This window comes from Nyctereutes procyonoides, unplaced genomic scaffold (assembly GCF_905146905.1).
Source record: "Nyctereutes procyonoides isolate TBG_1078 unplaced genomic scaffold, NYPRO_anot_genome, whole genome shotgun sequence".
NCBI lineage: Eukaryota > Metazoa > Chordata > Mammalia > Carnivora > Canidae > Nyctereutes > Nyctereutes procyonoides.
Genome location: NW_026575043.1, coordinates 46819750 through 46836860, shown reverse-complemented (window position 1 = coordinate 46836860; position 17111 = coordinate 46819750).

Sequence of the window (17111 nt, the reverse complement as noted above, 5' to 3'; positions counted from 1 at the left end):
TCACCTCTCTGGGAAAAGAGAATGGTCAAGTAATTGAACAGGGAGACCATTAGATGAGGCAGCTCTGATGCCTTGCTAGCCCAGCAAGCAAACCAAAACCAACACCAGAATCAAGGCTCTCAAATCTGAGAAAAAGTAAACGTGAGGTCAAACAGCCACCTAGCCTTGCCCAAATAAAGCAACTACTTAAGCTGTAGCCAATAAAATGATTTCCTTGCTTTGCTTTGTCTCTTCTCTATAAAAAAAAAAAGCTCTCCCCCAGGTCCTGTGTGTGGCAGAGTTCCTACCCACGTTGGCCTGGCACTACCCAGTTAAAATTGATATATTCCAAGTACACTCTTGAAAAAAAAAATATAATGTGCCTCAGTTTACCTTTTAACAAGAATACCAGCAGTGCTATTTTTTAGAGTTGCCCTTATGGGACGAAATGAAGGTTTCAGTGGAGAGCACACGGTAGCAGAGTACCTGGTGCATCTCAGGTAAGTACTCTTTCTTCACATCTCCCATGACTCCACTCGTGCTGACCTAGGATTGGCCCTGCCCCATGCATGAGGCATGCATTGCCCCTCCTGTTGGCCCCTATCCCTTTGGCCAGGCTCATGGCCACTTTTCCATATTATGTCCCCAGTGGACCAGGGAGGCAGCTGCCCCCTGGGGTCAGCCCAGCAAAAGAGCCCAATACATAAATGCTTGTTGGTGGGTCTCTGTGAGTATGGTAGGAACTTCAGAAATATGTGGATGTTGGGGGGGGGCGTGGAAAGAAATATGTGCATTGGGTAGGGGGAGACCTGGCTTATGTCCTGATTTTATGCCTTTTGAGTGAGTCCTCTCTGTTCCCTGAGCCTTGTTTTCTTCCTTTCTTTTTTTCATTTTAAGATTTTATTTATTTATTCATGAGAGACCCAGAGAGAGAGGCAGAGACACAGGCAAAGGGAGAAGCAGGCTCCCTGCAGGGAGCCCAATTGTGGGAGTCGATCCTGGGACCCCGGGATCATGACCCCAGCCAAAGACAGATGCCCAACCACTGAGCCACCCAGGTGACCCCAGACACCCCTTATCATTCCTGTTTTACAGTTGTCTAAACTGAGCCTCAGAGGGCGGTATCCTTGCCCCAAGGAAGGTGGTAGAAGCCTCACCCTGTCTGGTCCTAGGCCCGGCCTTCTCAGCAGGGATCACCACCTTCCCTCCTATCCTCAGGGCATCCAGCGCAGAGTAGGCTCACCATAAATATATGTTGGGAAGAAATGAGTAGATTACCTGCTTTTGAACCCCTTCTTCTTCTAAAGAAATGGGGAAGCATAACATAGAAAGAAAGCAAAAAAAAAAAGACAAAACAGAACTAACATTATTTGAATACCATGTGCCAGACACTTTGGGATATATTCCCTCACGTAAGCCTTCCTCCAGCCCCTGGGAGTTCTGCCTCCATTCTGTCTAGGAGGAAACTGAGACCCCCGATAAGCCAAGACACTCTCTTGAGGTCACACAGCCAGGACTGTGCAAGCCAGGATTTACACGCAACCTTCAGAGCTTGCTGCTCCCTCTTCAGATCGTGTTTCCAGGATCTTGTGACTTGCAGGTGTCGCTCTTAAAAGAGGCCAGCAGATGCGGACCAGCTGGGCCATTTAAAGAGTTCAGCAATATTAAATATTTCATGACAGGTTGATGACTACAGCCCACGGGGGGTGGAGAGGGGAAGCCCTGGCAGGTGGACGCCGCTCAGGCCGGGCCCTGGGCCAGCACCGTGAGGAGGGCTGTTCTTGGACCTGTGTCTTTGGGTGTCCTAGCACAGGAGGAGAAAACAGGGCTGGAGACATGGCGTGACGACATGGGAGCAGTTCCCCATTGGCTGAAGTGTGATGGCATCGGAGGCCATGCCATTTCCTCACTTACTTAGTAGGTGGCATTGCCAAGGCACATTGGTCCACGCTGGGTGTTCACAGCATTCCAACATCAGCCACTCCTCCAGCTTCTCTCTTCTCACTAGGGCTGGGCTCCCCATCCCCTCCCTAAAGATGAAGGATACTGCAGTAGACTGGAAGCTCCAGGCCCCTGGGGGTATGCGGCTGCCCATCGCAGCCCAATTTTGTGTTTTGATAATAACAGGAATAATCAAAAATGGAGATATCCAGGAGAACAAGAAGTGTAAAAAGGCGTTCACCGAAAACAGAGGATGGAGATACCACTAGGGGGCAGGATTCAGGGGGATTTTAATTTTTATTTCTCCCTAGGTTTTTTTTATTTGTTTGTTTGTTTATTGAGAGCGAGCGAGCAAGCACAAACAAGGGGAGGGGCAGAGGGAGAAGCAGACTCCTCTCTGAGCAGGGACCCTAAAATGAGGCTCAATTCCAAGACCCTGGGATCATGACCTGAGCCAAAGGCAGATGCTTAACCAGCTGAGCCACCCAGGCACCCTCCTCTCCCTAGATCTTTAAATTTACCATGGTCAGTGGTACTTGTGTAACTAAAGATAATACACTGGTTGGTGAATCACAACAACCTGCACTTTCATCATGCTTTTGAGTTTATGAGATGCTTTCAATGCATGAGTGGCTCTCAACCTCGGTTACAGGTTTGAAGCACCTAGAGAGACTTTTTAAAATCCTGATGCTTGATCCCCAAGACAGAGGTTCTGATGTAATTGGTCAGGGATGGGGCAGTTTATCTTCTTAATTTAAAAAGTTTTTTTAGGAACCACCTGAGTGGCTCAGTGGTTGGGTGCCTGCCTTTGGCCCAGGGCGAGATCCTGGATTCCTGGGTTTGAGTCCCATATCGGGCTCCTTACATAGAGCCTGCTTCTCCCTCTGCCTCCCTCTCTGTGTGTCTCATGAATAAATTAAAAATCTTTAAAAAAAAATAAAAAGTTTTTTAAAAATATTTTATTTATTTATTTGAGAGAGAAAGCACGTGCCCGTGTAGGGTGGGGAAGGACCAGAGGGAGGCAGAGAAGCAGGCTCCCCACTGAGCAGGGAGCCTGTCATGGGGCTCAATCCCAGGACCCGGAAATCATGACCTGAGTCAAAGTCAGAAGCTTAACCAACTGAGCCACCCAGGTGACCCTCTTTTTAATTAAAGTTTTCTTGAAGTAGGGTCGATACACAATATCATGTTATTTTCAGGTGTACAACTAGCCATCCAAGAATTGTATACATAGCAAAATGCTCACCCCTTTGAATGTGGTCACCATCTGTTGCTAAAATTGTTACAATATTGTTGACTGTATTCCCTTTGCGGTACTTATCATCTCCCTGACTTATTTATTTAGCTGGAAGCTCCTCCCTATTTTTAATAAACTTTATGTGAGGATAGTTTGAGATTTACAGAAAAATTCAAAGAGAGTAGAGGGAGTTCCCTCTTACCTGATACCCATTTTTCCATTACTAACATCTTATGTTCACATACTCCTGGGACAGAAGGACAGAAGTCTCATGGGGTTGAGTTCAAGGTGTCAGTGGGGCTGCACTCCTTTCTTGAGGCTGTAGTGGAGAACGGGTTTCTTTGCCTTCTTCAGGCTTCTAAAGGCCACCCCGTTCCTTGGCCTTCCTCCATCTTCACAGCTCACAGCAGAGCCTTTCCCTCTGACCATTCGTCACTAGTCACATCAGCTGAGGAAGCTTCTCCACTTTTAAGGATTCATGTACCCACCTGGGTAATTCAGGATAACCTCCAGGGTTTCTCACCTTAATGCCATCTGCAGAGCCCCTTCTTCCATGTAGACAAGGTAACATATAGCTTCTGGGATTGGGAGGTGAGCATCTTTGGAGGTCATTATACCACCCACCACAGGAGGAAAGGGGGACACTTTTAATTACTATTATTCAATTTCATCTGCTTTTGTTTTTGTTTTTGACCTTCTCTCCCCACCCAAAGGAAAGGTATATCACCACCACATCATTTATCCCCCTGAGCAAGCCTGACCTACAGTTAACTCATTCCTCCCAGTGTAGAGGTCATCCCCCTGAGGGAAACCTGTACAGATAAGCCCGCCCTCTTCAGGTGCATGGCCGGGGGACCTCCCATTACCATCGATGCTCCATCTGCGAATCAGGTGAACTCATCAGACCCTGTTCCTATGTGCAGAGGAAGCTGCAAAATGAAATCATGTTGCAGAGCCTCCCATTCAGAACTCTCAGGTAGTCAGCCTGCTTCCACCTGCTGGAATACATCCATCTGATGGAATGGCAATAACTGTTTTTTGGTATTCCTTTTATTTTTCAAGCCCAAGCCAACACAAAGGAAGGAGCCTCTGTGCGGCTCTCCATCATTTCATATCTCTGAGCTTTAGTTTTCCCATCTGTGAAATGGGGGTGATAGTACGAGTTTGTTATTAACAGCCGCCCTTAGCCCAGAGCCAGGCACATTGTCGGGACTTGATAAATGATGGTGTTACAATTGTCCTCATACTGACAATTTTCTGTGTAGCACAGGCCTCAATGAGTGCTGGGTTTAGTTCCCCCTCCCCTAAAAGAAGGCTCTGGAAAACTGTTACTCAATCGCACACCAGCAGTTGATCAACTCCTAGCAGTTCCCCCCAGTTCCCCTGTCAAGCCGCATCCCTGATTGGGGTAGAGTATCTTCCTTTCTGTGTGGTTCAGGAGGAAATCCCAATATGTGTACGCCAACCACAGGGGGACCCACAACCGTGTGTGGGAGGGGACCTGGGGCCCAGTTCTAACCAATGACACTTCAGAGGATGTCTGCTGGGTGTGCGGGGTGGTTGCTGGGTTTTGTCTTATCTACTGCTGCAGCCATAATCCCACCAAGAGGAAGCCACCTGACACAGCCGACTGATCATCACAGGGCAGGAAAGAGAACCTGCTCCTTGATGGAGGTATGATGACGTCAGAAGCAACATCAACCCACCAGTGGTGGGCCCAACCCCATCACTTGGCCTTTCTTTTTTTTTCTTCCTTTTTTTTCTTTTGCTTCTAAGTCTTCCTTATTACTACTATTTTATGTTTAAAAAGAAATACACCAAACTTGAGATCTACCCCCTTAAAGTTTTAAGTGTACAGTACAGAATTATTAATGGATAAAGAAGACATGGCATATACATACCATGGGATTCCTTTTTAGAAGATCAGCTAAAAATAATAATAATAATAAATAAATAAATAAAAAGAAGATCAGCTAAAGAGTCCTCTTGCTTTTTTTTTTTTAAGCCCTCTTGCTTTAAATAATTTTCCAGTTACCAGGAAGCATGACAGACTTTTCTAGAGCAGCATTGCTCACAGTGCAATATATAAATATACAAATATATATATATATATACATATATATATGACACTTGGAGAGATGGGCATTAAAATACACATAAAATCAACCTCTTTTTAAGATATTTATTTATTTATTTATTTATTTATTTATTTATTTATAAGAGACACAGAGAGAGAGGGACACAGGCAGAGGGATAAGCAGGCTCACTGTGGGGAGCCTGATGTGGGACTTGATCCCAGGACTCCGGGATCATGATCTGAGCCAAAGGCAGCTGCTCAAACACTGAGCCACCCAGGCTTCCCTAAAATCAACCATTTTTAAGTGTGCAATTCAGTGGCATTAAGTACACTCACAATGTTGTACAAGCATCTCAGCCGTTTCAACTATTATCTAATGTACAAAAATCAGGTTGTAGAAACAGCTAATAACAATGAAAATGCTCCCACAGCCCATATCACACTTCAGGCCGGCATGGGTATTCCCTTGCCTTAGGTGTTACTGGCTAAAAAAGACACCAGAAAACAAAATATTCAAATGCCCTCTTCCCTAGGCTGGTTGGCAGCTTACCGTGGCCCACAGATAGGAGAGGTTGCTGGGAAAACACCCAAGGGTGCAGCAGGGGCCTAGAAGAGAGCTTGAATCACTCCGGCTGGTTTCCTTGACCATGGCCGAATTTCAGAAGACACACCTTCACCACATGCCAACAGCATACCTTTTGGGGGAAAAAAAATGTGATGTGCGAGACCCTCACTTTTAAAATCATAGTTTAATTCTTGAACTACGATAGCAGCCAGAGAACCAATGCTGGAGGATCCCACCCACGCCCCTACCTTCACTGCCACCCCAGTTCTCCCTGGGATTGGGGGACCCAAGACCGCAGTTGGAGAACAACCTGACTCACCTTAGTGGAGCTCACCCCTGACTTTCCACAGGAGCAGCTGAGACCCAGAGATAGGGACAGCTTGCCCAAACACGGTAGGTAAGTGGCAGAGCAAGTGTATCTAGTGAGAGCAGCTGGTAGCAGAGAAGACTCAGCAGGTGCCTGCTTGGCAACAATTGAATGGGTACTCTCCTGTGCCCCTGTGACTTCCCTCCTCACAGTGTCTCCAGGAACTGTGAGTTACCGCCACCCCACTTTTCAGATGAGAAAACTGAGGCTTAGAGTATGGTTGGGCAGAGGACTCCGATGGCCAGTATTGTGAGTCAGGGTCCTCTCCCCAAAGCCCACACCGGTTCCATTCTGCTGGGCTGTCAGGTGTGGGCAACATCTACTGAGATGGGGCATCAAACCAGCCTTGCAGGGCACCTGGGTGGCTCAGTGCTTGAGCGTCTACCTTCAGCTCAGGGCATGATCCTGGGGTCCTGGGATCAAGTCCCACATCAAGCTTCCCCTCAGGGAGCCTGCTTCTCCCTCTGCCTGTGTCTCTGCCTCTCTGTGTGTGTCTCTCATGAATAAATAAGTAAAATATATTTTAAAAAAAAGTCAGCCCTGCGTTTTCTGTGACTTTCCTAGACATGTACCCACTGGCCATCCCCAGATGGCAGAGAGCTTCCACTTCCAAAGTTCCCAAGTTCAGGATGATTGGTGGATGGTGCCCTGGTGGTCAGAGCAACTCTCTTCTCTGCTTCACCTTGAGCCTTCCTGGGCTCCCCATTTCCCTCTGCATGAGGCCCACACTGTGAGCAAGCCAGTGGACCTCAGCATGGTCTGGCTTGGCCAACCACACTTAACCTCGTTGGCCTTTCCTTTAGCTCTCATGGCCAGAGTTTCTGCTATGCTGTTCCTTCTGCCCAGAAGGCTCTGTACCGCTTCTGACTCCTCTTTATCTTTCAGGTTTTGTATATGCCCCCTTTCTCTGGGAAGCCCTCCCTTGATCCTCTCTGATGAGATCAGGTTGCCTGGCCTTGGTACACACTGGATTTTTCCCATAGTGTTCGCTGCAGTGTGAAAGAAATTATTTTTTTTAATTAATAACCTGCCAGGTGCCAAGGTGGCTCAGTCAGTTGGGTGTCTGCCTTTGACTCGAGTTGTGGTCTCCGAGTCCTGGAATTGAGCCCCGTGTCAGGCTTCATGCTCAGTGGGGAGTCTGCTTCTCTCTCTCTCTCTCTCTCTCTCTCTCTCTCTCTCTCTCTCAAATATAATCTTTTTTTTAAATAAAGATTTTATTTATTTATTCATGAGAGACAGAGAGGCAGAGACATAGGCAGAGGGAGAAGCCGGATCCCCAAGAGGAGCCCTATACACGGCTCTATCACAGGACCCCGGGATTATGACCTGAGCCACTCAGGTGACCCTCAAATAAAATCTAAAAAAGAAAAAATAACCTTCCCACACTGGACTGTGAACTTCATGAGAGCAGGGACCTTGCTGCCTTCTTCCTACTATGTGTCCCCAGTCTCTGCTGTACTGATTGGTACACAGTAGGTGCTTAATAAATACTTGATGCACGAGCAGGTGAAACTCTGGCCAGTGGGGCACTAACATAAGCACACTTGTAGTCGGGGACATGGGGGCATGAGCGAGAGGGCTGTTCCTTTGCCAGAGATGTCTGTCCCCTCACTTGGGCTATGTGCCAGGGGACTGGTTCTTGAAAATGAGTGCAATCTCAGTTGAGCAACACCTGGGGTGTTCCCAGAGTTCTCTACTGAATTTCAAGAGCCTTTGTCCCTGGGAAAATCTTCCCCACCTGTCCTGTCTCCTCAGGTGTGCCTCCACACCACCCTCACCAGGACAATAAAGTGCTCCCGTGACTGGCCTGGGTCCCGGAGGAAGGGCAGCAAGAGTGGGGGACACACCCCTAAAACCACTATTGGAATTCGAAGGTAGGAGGGTGTAGAGGGCGAGATGGAGTCACTCATGTCAAGCAGGGGCCTGTGCCAAGCAGTGACACAAGCAGCTAAGGGTACCTCGGGCGTGATATCTCCAGGACCAGCACCAGCTGACAGCACCCCGGAGCTGATAACAAGCAGAAGCAGGGCAGGTGCACAGCGGCCCAAGACCGATAAGTCCCTGTAGGAGGGAGAGGATGTTGGCAGCAAACTGGCTGACCCTGCTATGTCTGACCACTTAAAAAAGGCAGCTGCCACCGAAGCCGCTGCCAGATTGATCTCCGAACAGAACTGAGATCCTTCCCTGCTTGAACAGAATAAACAGCACCAAGGGCTGCCCCGGATCCGACCCAGGTCTCTTCTCAGCTGCACGCCCACAGACTGACTTCACCTTTTTGTTTTTTGTATTTGTTTTTTCAACAACTTCCTATTCCCTCTGTTATCTTGTCAGTTGGGTGACTTGTGTTCTGCTCCGTGTACCCGTGTAAGAAGCCAGGTTGGTCACATGGTGAAATGTCATTGAGTTAGGAATCCTGAACCTGCTTTACAATGATGTTAACCTTGCTTTATGACGGAATAAAACTGCCATTGTGGAAAGACACACTTGTGTGTGTGTGCCTTCCAACGTGCTCCTGACACGGAGATGTCTGAAATTATTGTGCCAGACCTGCTCTCTTGATCCTCGGGGAAGATGAGGCTCAGAAAGGAAGTCTTGAAACCAATTGACAGGGTTAGAACCAGATCGTGGGGGCCCTTAACAGGTGGGCCTAGATGCTTTCCACTTTACTGAACTGCCCTGCTTTTACTCCTGAATTTCTGAGAGCTGGAGAAGGCATGGTGATCATCAGCAACATCATCCTTGGCATCCCCATGGGACCTCTGCCAAGTGCCAATGTGTGCCCCAGGTGGATATTTCTTTTAATTTTTATTTTCCTAAAAGATTTTATTTATTTATTCACAAGAGACACAGAGAGGGAGGCAGAGACATAGGCAGAGGGAGAAGCAGGCTCCCTGCGAGGAACCCATCCCAGGACCCCAGGATCACGACCTGAACCAAAGGCAGATGCTCAAGCACTGAGCCACCCAGGTGTCCCCAGCGTCTGTGTTCCTATCTGCTTCCTTTTATCCTCATTTTCAGATGCTCAGGTTCAATGCACGGTTGATTCTTGCTAACAACGTAGGGTTCTGGGAGCTCCCTGAAGGAGGGCCACCGTTGAGCTCACAATGCCTAGCAAAGTCTGGCCTGGGGGAGAAGCTCAAGAAGTGACTGGAATTGAATGGGATGAAGAAGACCAGCTTTCCATTTTTATTTTTCTCCAACTGACTAACGGTGGTAGTTTGCTGTGACGATGTGTTAGGTCAGTGACACAATGGTTTGGGTCTGCTTGCAGCATCCCCCACCCCCCTCCGCTCCCATCACCATCGTATGGGCAGGAGGATGAGGTGGTATTTCTCCCTTTCCTCTGCTCTGTGCTGTGTAAATGCCCAAAATACTATTTTCATCCAGTAACTGAAAAAATGTTCAAATATTTAGCTGCCGTGTGCTGTGCTGTTTTCCCGGGATGGCAGCAAGCGGGCCTGCTGGCGGGTGTCGCCTTTGCGTTAATTAGGGAAAAGCAGCAGACGGGCCCTGGAAACAGCAAGGCGGGTTGGCATGGTGGCTCTTCACACCCAGAGGAGTTGGCTCAACAAAGCCCATTTGGCACATTTAATCCTGCTGAAAACCTGGCAGTTGGAGAGAGGTGACATCACTGGAATCAATTACCCCACAACTGCCAGTCCTGGGTAGAAATAACTCAAGAAATCAATTCATAATAACCACCCCATTCATCGAGGGCTGCCCGCCTGCCAACTTACCAACTGCCTGATTTACATTAACCCGTTCAGCCTCATATTGGCCCTGAGAGGTGGTAACCTCGATTACCATCCTCCCCTTACCGATGAGACTGTAGGCAGAAGGGCACCCTGAGATAGGGCACTTTGGCACGATGATTATTGCGGGTTAAAAAAGTTATCAAACCCCACAGCAGCTTCAGGAAAAGCTCTTTAGCTCCCCACCAAGAGCAGCCTAAGAAGAATTTAGGTGGAGGACCTGCTCCAGGAAGAGGGCTAGCACCATATATAACTACGTTAGGGTATGAACGAGAGGTGGTGGAAAGGGAGGGACCCAGCAAGGCCACTCTGATCAGAGTCGTCTCTATGCCCCATAGAGGGGCACATTCCTTCTCTTTGAAGTCCAAGGTCCCCTACCCCCTTCTCTTTAGTTTACCATGACACATATACCTCATTGTGGCTGTCTTTTGGTATTTCCATGTTTACGTGCATTCCCTGTGCATACAAAATTAAGTCTGATTTTTCTCCTGTTCGTCTATCTTGTGACAGTTTGATTCTTGGTCCAGCTAGGACCTTGAGGGGACAGGAGATTCTTGTTCCCCAACAAGACCAACAACAAGAGAGGGGAAGTGTGGTAGGATGAGTAACGGGTCCCCTAAGAGATGGGCTTCCAATCTCTGGAACCCCTCCCCCCCATATGACCTTACATGGACAAAGCATCTTTCCAGATGTGATCGAGTTAAGGACCCTTCTTCTTTTTTTTTTTTTTTTTGAGTTAAGGACCCTTTGATGGAGGAATCATCCTGCATTATCTGGCTGGGCCCTACCTGCCATCACAAGCACGCTTATAAGACAGAGACAGGGTACTGTGCACATATCAGGAAAGCTGTGTGAAGACAGAGGCAGATACTGGAGCCATGCAGCCACAAGCCAAAGGATGCCCAGAGTCCCCAGAAGCTCAAAGAGGCAAGGAGTAGATTCTCCTTTAAAGCTTTCCGATGATATATTGTGCTGCTGATACCTTGATTTTACCCTGGTGATACGGATTTCAGATTTCTGGCCCCCAAAACAGATAGAATAAATGTTTGGTTGTTTAAAACCAGCAGGTTTGTGGATGTTTATTATATAGCAGCCCCAGGAAAGCTCACACAGGAAATGACTTGTCCAAGGCCACCCAGGTGGAAGGTGGAGGGATTGGGCTCCAAATATAGTAAAAGCTCAGAAAGCATTACCTGTTGTTGTTATTGTTGTTATTATTATTATTATTTAAAGATTTTGCGTATCCATTCATGAGAGACACAGAGAGAGAGAGGCAGAGACATAGGCAGAGGGAGAAGCAGGATCCCCCTGTGGGGAGCCCAATACAGGACTCGATCCCAGAACCCCGGGATCATGACCTGAGCTGAAGGCGGATGCTCAACCACTGAGCCACCCAGATGCCCTTGTTGTTATTATTATTATTATTATTATTATTATTAATTACTCTTGCCTCTGGAAAGGCTGAGGATAAAAGCTCAAAAAGACGAAGCCACTCTATCCATCCCAACAGATGCTGTTGGGGAGAGACAGTCTGAGTAACCAGGATTTGATGATTCATTTTGGGAAGAAGCTATTAACCCTGGGTGGGGCCGGCTCAGGAAAATGATGAAACTTTAGGGTGAACACCTCACCCCCACTGAGTCAGTTCTAACCACAAGACTAAACTCCACTGGCCAAGCTGGGCCTGCAGATCAGCTTGAAAGGGGGTTTGCCACCAATGGAGCAACTAGGATGCCCCAACAATCCAAAAAGACGACACAGCTCCTCTGTGTCTGGCTGTATTTCCCCTGTACACTCTGTTTATTGATGACTTCATCCTCTGTTCTCTTTGGTTCAGAATAAACACTCAAGGCATACTTACTGAACATGTGAATGTCTGCCCCACCACAGTAGGGAGAACTGGTGGCCTGTAGCTCAAGCCTGCTCACTAAAGCCTTATGTGGCTCCCCCCTTCTTCCTTCCTTGTCTCCTCCTTTCCCTTCCTTTCTGTTTTTTTTTTAAGATTTTATTTTTTTGAGAGAGACAGAGACAGAGAGAGAGCGTGCACAAGCAGGGGGAGGGGCAGAGGGAGAAGCGGACTCCTCACTGAGCAGGGAACCCAATGTGGGGCTCAATCCCAGGACCCCAGGATCATGACCTGAGCTGAAGGCAGATGCTTAACCGACTGAGCCACCCAGGTGTCCCTCCCTTCTATTCTTGAACAATTTGATCCAAGAGCCGTTTGGTGGGTCCCAGTAAGGTAAGCACCAGCAGCGGGGACACACAGAGAGAGTATGTGCTGCTCCACAGAGAGGTGTCAGAACCCAAATGGGATAAGAAGAGTGTCCACGTGGGGTGAGGGTAGCCTACCACGGGTGGCCAGAGCTTATGTGAGTAAGGAGGGCAAGGAGGGCATCGTTACAGAGAGGCAGCCCGGTGGAGTCTGAGCTCCAGTGGGCTGTAAAGGCCATCCTTGTTGGCAAGAGGGTGGCATCAACAATAAGAAATTGTTGCATATGGGGCCCAAATAAGTGAACACAATGAAAACAACAAGACAGGTTTCTCACAGTCAGATGAGGGAGTTAACCAAAGTGGGAATGGGAAAAATGGGAATTTGCCCTGCAGACTTGATGGTAATTGGATCCATTAGGATGAACTCATGGTTTTTTAATATAGCAGAGGACTATGTAGACGAATATAGACAGATATTGCCATAAATGTGTGTGTACATGGATGTGAACGTGCACATGTGTAATTCTATCCATGGAGAGGATCTAGAAGCAGTGACACCCCAATAACAAGAAGCACAGCTAGGTCTTGGTGTCTGAACACTGGTCTCCACTAAAGAACATTGGCTTTTTGGAGAAATGGCTGCTGTCAGGCCAAGGGCAGGAAGAGGGCAAGATGAGCCTGGAATACATTGTGCTAGAGACTAAGGAAGTGCTCCCAGAATGATGGTGACATGTCCAAAGGACACAGAAGCCTGCCTGAAGGGGCCATCACAGGCCCAACCTAGGATAATTTGGATAATTCTTTATCCAAATAAAGAATAACAGTAACAGGGACTGGGTGGCTCAGTAGTTGAGCGTCTGCCTTTGGCTCAGGGCGTGATCCTGGAGTCCCACATCAGGCTCCTTGGCTGGATCTTGCTTCTCCTCCCTGCACCTTTCTCCCTGCCCCTCTCTGTGTCTCTCATGAATAAATAAATAAAATCTAAAAAAAAAAAAAAAAAAGAGTAACAGTAACATATTTTGACCCATGGAATCCTTTACATCAGTCTGTACTGGCATAAATAAATGGGAAATATGATGGACATTTACCAGGTCTCCAAGTACCTCCATATGAATTATTTATTTATTCATTTAAAATATTTTATTTATTTCTTTGAGAGAGAGAAAGAACGAGCAATGGGGAGGGGCAGGTGGAGAGAGACAGAGAAGCAGACTCCCTGCTGAGCAAGGAGCCTGACACCGGGCTCTATCCCGAACTGGAGATCATGACCCGAGCGGAAGGCAGATGTCCAACCAACTGAGCCACCCAGTGCCCCTCGCTATGAAATATTTATTAATTTCAAGAAGGAAAAGAGCAGATGCACTGCACAGTGGAGAAGCCTGGAAGATAGCACCTCATTCAATTGATCAAAGTTAACGTTACCAGTAGTGGGACGAATTGAAGTCATGTATCATATGTTATGATGCAAACAAAAAAGACACAGCATCACTTCTGTGATAATTTGTGATGTGTAGAATTCCCAATCTACCTCTAATCTAAGATGTCTGGGATGTCTGGCTGGCTTGGTCAGTAGAGCCTGTGACTCTTGATCTTGGGGTTGTGAATTTGAGCCTCATATTGGGTGTAGGGATTACTTAAAAAAAAAAAAAGAATCTAACGTATGATCTGAGGAGTGCCTGGGTGGCTCAGTTGGTTAAGTGTTTGCCTTTAGCTCAGATCATGATCTCTGGGTCCTGGGATTGAGCCCCATGTTGTGCTTCCTGCTCAGTGGGGAGTCTGCTTCTTTCTCACTCTCTCTCTCTCTCTCTCTCTCAAAATAAAATAAATAAAATCTTAAAAAAATAAAAGATGCATGACCTGAATCTAATCAAGAAGAAATGTCAGACAAACAGAAACAGAAATATTCTCCAAATAACTGCCCAATCTCATGTTGGCAAGGATGTGGAAAAAGGGGAGTCCTCTTACACTGTTGGTCTGAATACAAGCTGGTGCAGCCACTCTGGAAAACAGTACGGAGGTTCCTCAAAAAGTTGAAAATAGAACTGCCCTATGACCCAGCAATTGCACTACTGGATATTTACTATAAGGATACAAATGTAGTGCTTCGAAGGGCACCTGCACCCCAATATTTATAGCAGCAATGTCCACAATAGCTAACCTATGGAAAGAGCCCAGATGTCCTTCAACAGATGAATGGATAAAGAAGATGTGGTCTACATATAATGATGGAATACTACTCAGCCATCAAAAAAGAAAACTTGTCATTTACAGTGATGTGGATGGAACTAGAGGGTGTTACACTAAGCAAAACAAGTCAATCAGAGGAAAACAATTATATGATTTCACTCATGTGTGGAATGTAAGAAACAAAACAGAGGATCATAGGGGAAGAGAGGAAAGAATAAAAGAAGACAAAATCAGAGAGGGAGACAAACCATAAGACACTCTTAATCATAGGAAACAAACTGAGGGTTGCTGGAGGGGAGGGAGGTGGGAAGATGGGGTAACTGCGTGAAGAACATTAAGGAGGACACGTGATGTGATAAGCACTGGGTGTTACACAAGACTGGTGAATCACTGATCTCTACCTCTGAAACCAATAATACATTATATGTTAATAGAAGTTAAATTAAAAGAATAAAGCATCTAAAAAAAAAAAACAAAACCCCAAAACAAATAACTTCCCTCTCTAACATTATCCAGATCATGAGAACCAAAGAAAGACTCGAGAATGTTCCAGACTGAAAAGACTCAAGAGACCTCACAGGACAACTAACTATAGGCAACATGAGATCCTGAACTGGACCTTTTGGCTACAGAGGACATCCTTTAGAAGAATGGTGAAACTTGAATAGGTCTGAAGTTTAGATGGTAATGATGTATCAGAGTTAACTTCCTGCATTGATGGATGTATTGTGATTCCACTGGAGAATATCGTTGTTTGGAAGAAACACACATTGAACTATTTAGGGTGGTGGGGCATTGTGTCAGCAACATATGCTCCGATGGTTCAGGGGTAAAACGTTACTTGAATTGTACTCCTAACTTCTCTGTAAATTTGAGATTGTGTCAAAAGAAAAAAAATGTTCTGTGTGGCTTACACAGTGTTTTTTAAAAAATTGAATTAGTTGCCAACAACTAAAAATTAAGAGACTTTAGCTCTAATCCAGATTTCTGACTTCTTGAGAAATCTGAAATGCTAACAATCCGAGCAATGAATGGCCAGGTGAATAGCCACAGTGCCCTTTATTTTTAAAGACTTTTAAAGATATTTAAAAGACTTATTTAAAAAAATAAAAAAAATAAAAGATTTATTTGAGAGAGAGAGAGAGAAAGAGAGAACGTTTGGGGAAGGGGAGGGGAGGGGAGAGGAGGGAGAGGATCCGAGCAGACTCTGAGCTGAGTGCTGAGCCTGACGTGGCACTCAATACCACAATCCTGAGATCTTGACCTGAGCCATAACCAAGAGTCAGACACTCAACTGATTGAGCCACCCAGGTGTCCCCACAGTGCCCTTTAGATAGGCCATGTGACCCCTACTCCACAGTCTCCATCACTCTTTACTGTATAACATGTAGCCCACAGCATCCATTATGCTACCAGCTGGCCCCTGGGATCAGCTCACTCCCTATCATAAACTATGGGAATCACCCCAGAGGAGGCACTTAAAACATTTGTTGGACGAATGGGTGGGTAGACAAGATGGGTAGATAGATGAACTTTCAAGATATTCCATTAATCTGGAGCAATGACCTTTCTCAGCTCATTTAATGTTCCATGGCAAGACAATTCTTATAGACTTGAATTTCTTGTGTTAGCCATAGTTTCTGGGTCGTTTGGCTAGCATGGACCACGTTGTGAAATCAGGGTGTTGCCTGATGCTGGAGGTCCTCATCGTAGGTTGTGATCTCTCTGTGGAATTGAAGGAGGTGTCTGAAATGTGGGTGGGGTACTGGCACTGGGTCAGGGTGCTGGGTGGGATGGCAAGCCTTCAAGGAGATGGTATCTCAGGATGCCTGAGGTGATGAGGTTGGGCGGGGTGGGAACAAGCCAAAGCTGATGGCTTGGGCTCCTATCAGTGGGAGATCTGACTTGATGGGGCACGTCAGGATCTGTGTCATGAGCAAGAACGATGATAACTTTGTCTCCCTCAGACCCCCTCACTTCCTGACTATACCTGGGTTATACTTGTCTTGGAACAATCTCTTCTTCCATCTGCCCCATAAAAGATTAACTTACAAATATTCAGTACAGGTTGGCCATTATTTTTCTGGCACTAGTGAGTTCTCATTGCCCTTAGGATAAAATCCAAACTCTGTACCACTCCCTACCTAACCCAACATGCCCTGCTCACCTCCCTGAGCTAAACTCCTATCTCTCTCCTCCTATTCCCTCCCCTGGCCCACCGGATTGCTTGCACACACCAGGCTTTTTGTCACCTTAAGGCTGTTGCACAGGTTCCAGCCACTCCGGTTGTCTTCTACTTCTCCTTCAGGTCTCAACTCTTCATAGATACTTATTGCCCCGACCTCCTATATCCTTTCTCTCAGTACCTCTCTGACACTCTGCTGTTTTATTTTCTTCGTCTCTAGTTACGAGTGTCTGAAAGGATCTTATTTGTGTATTGTATTGTGTTGTCTCCCGAAGCAGAATGCCAGCACCAAGAGGACAGGAGTGTTGCTGTACTGTTCATAACTTGGATCCACGATTCCTACCTAGCACAGTGCATGGTACCCAGGAGGCACACAATCAGTATTTATTCTGGAATGAATGAGAAGCTCTTAACAACTGTGTGCTAGATTTTTCGGAGAAGATGGGCACTGGGTTTTAGGACACCAGCATCTAGGTGGATTGTAAGTGATGTGACTTGTGCTCTAAGGGGCGAGAAGCATGTATCCTGGGCTGTAGAGGCGAGGTTAGGTTTGGCGAAAGGAGTGTCCAGTCGGGTGGTGGTCGAGTTGGATTGTAAACCAGGCCAGGTC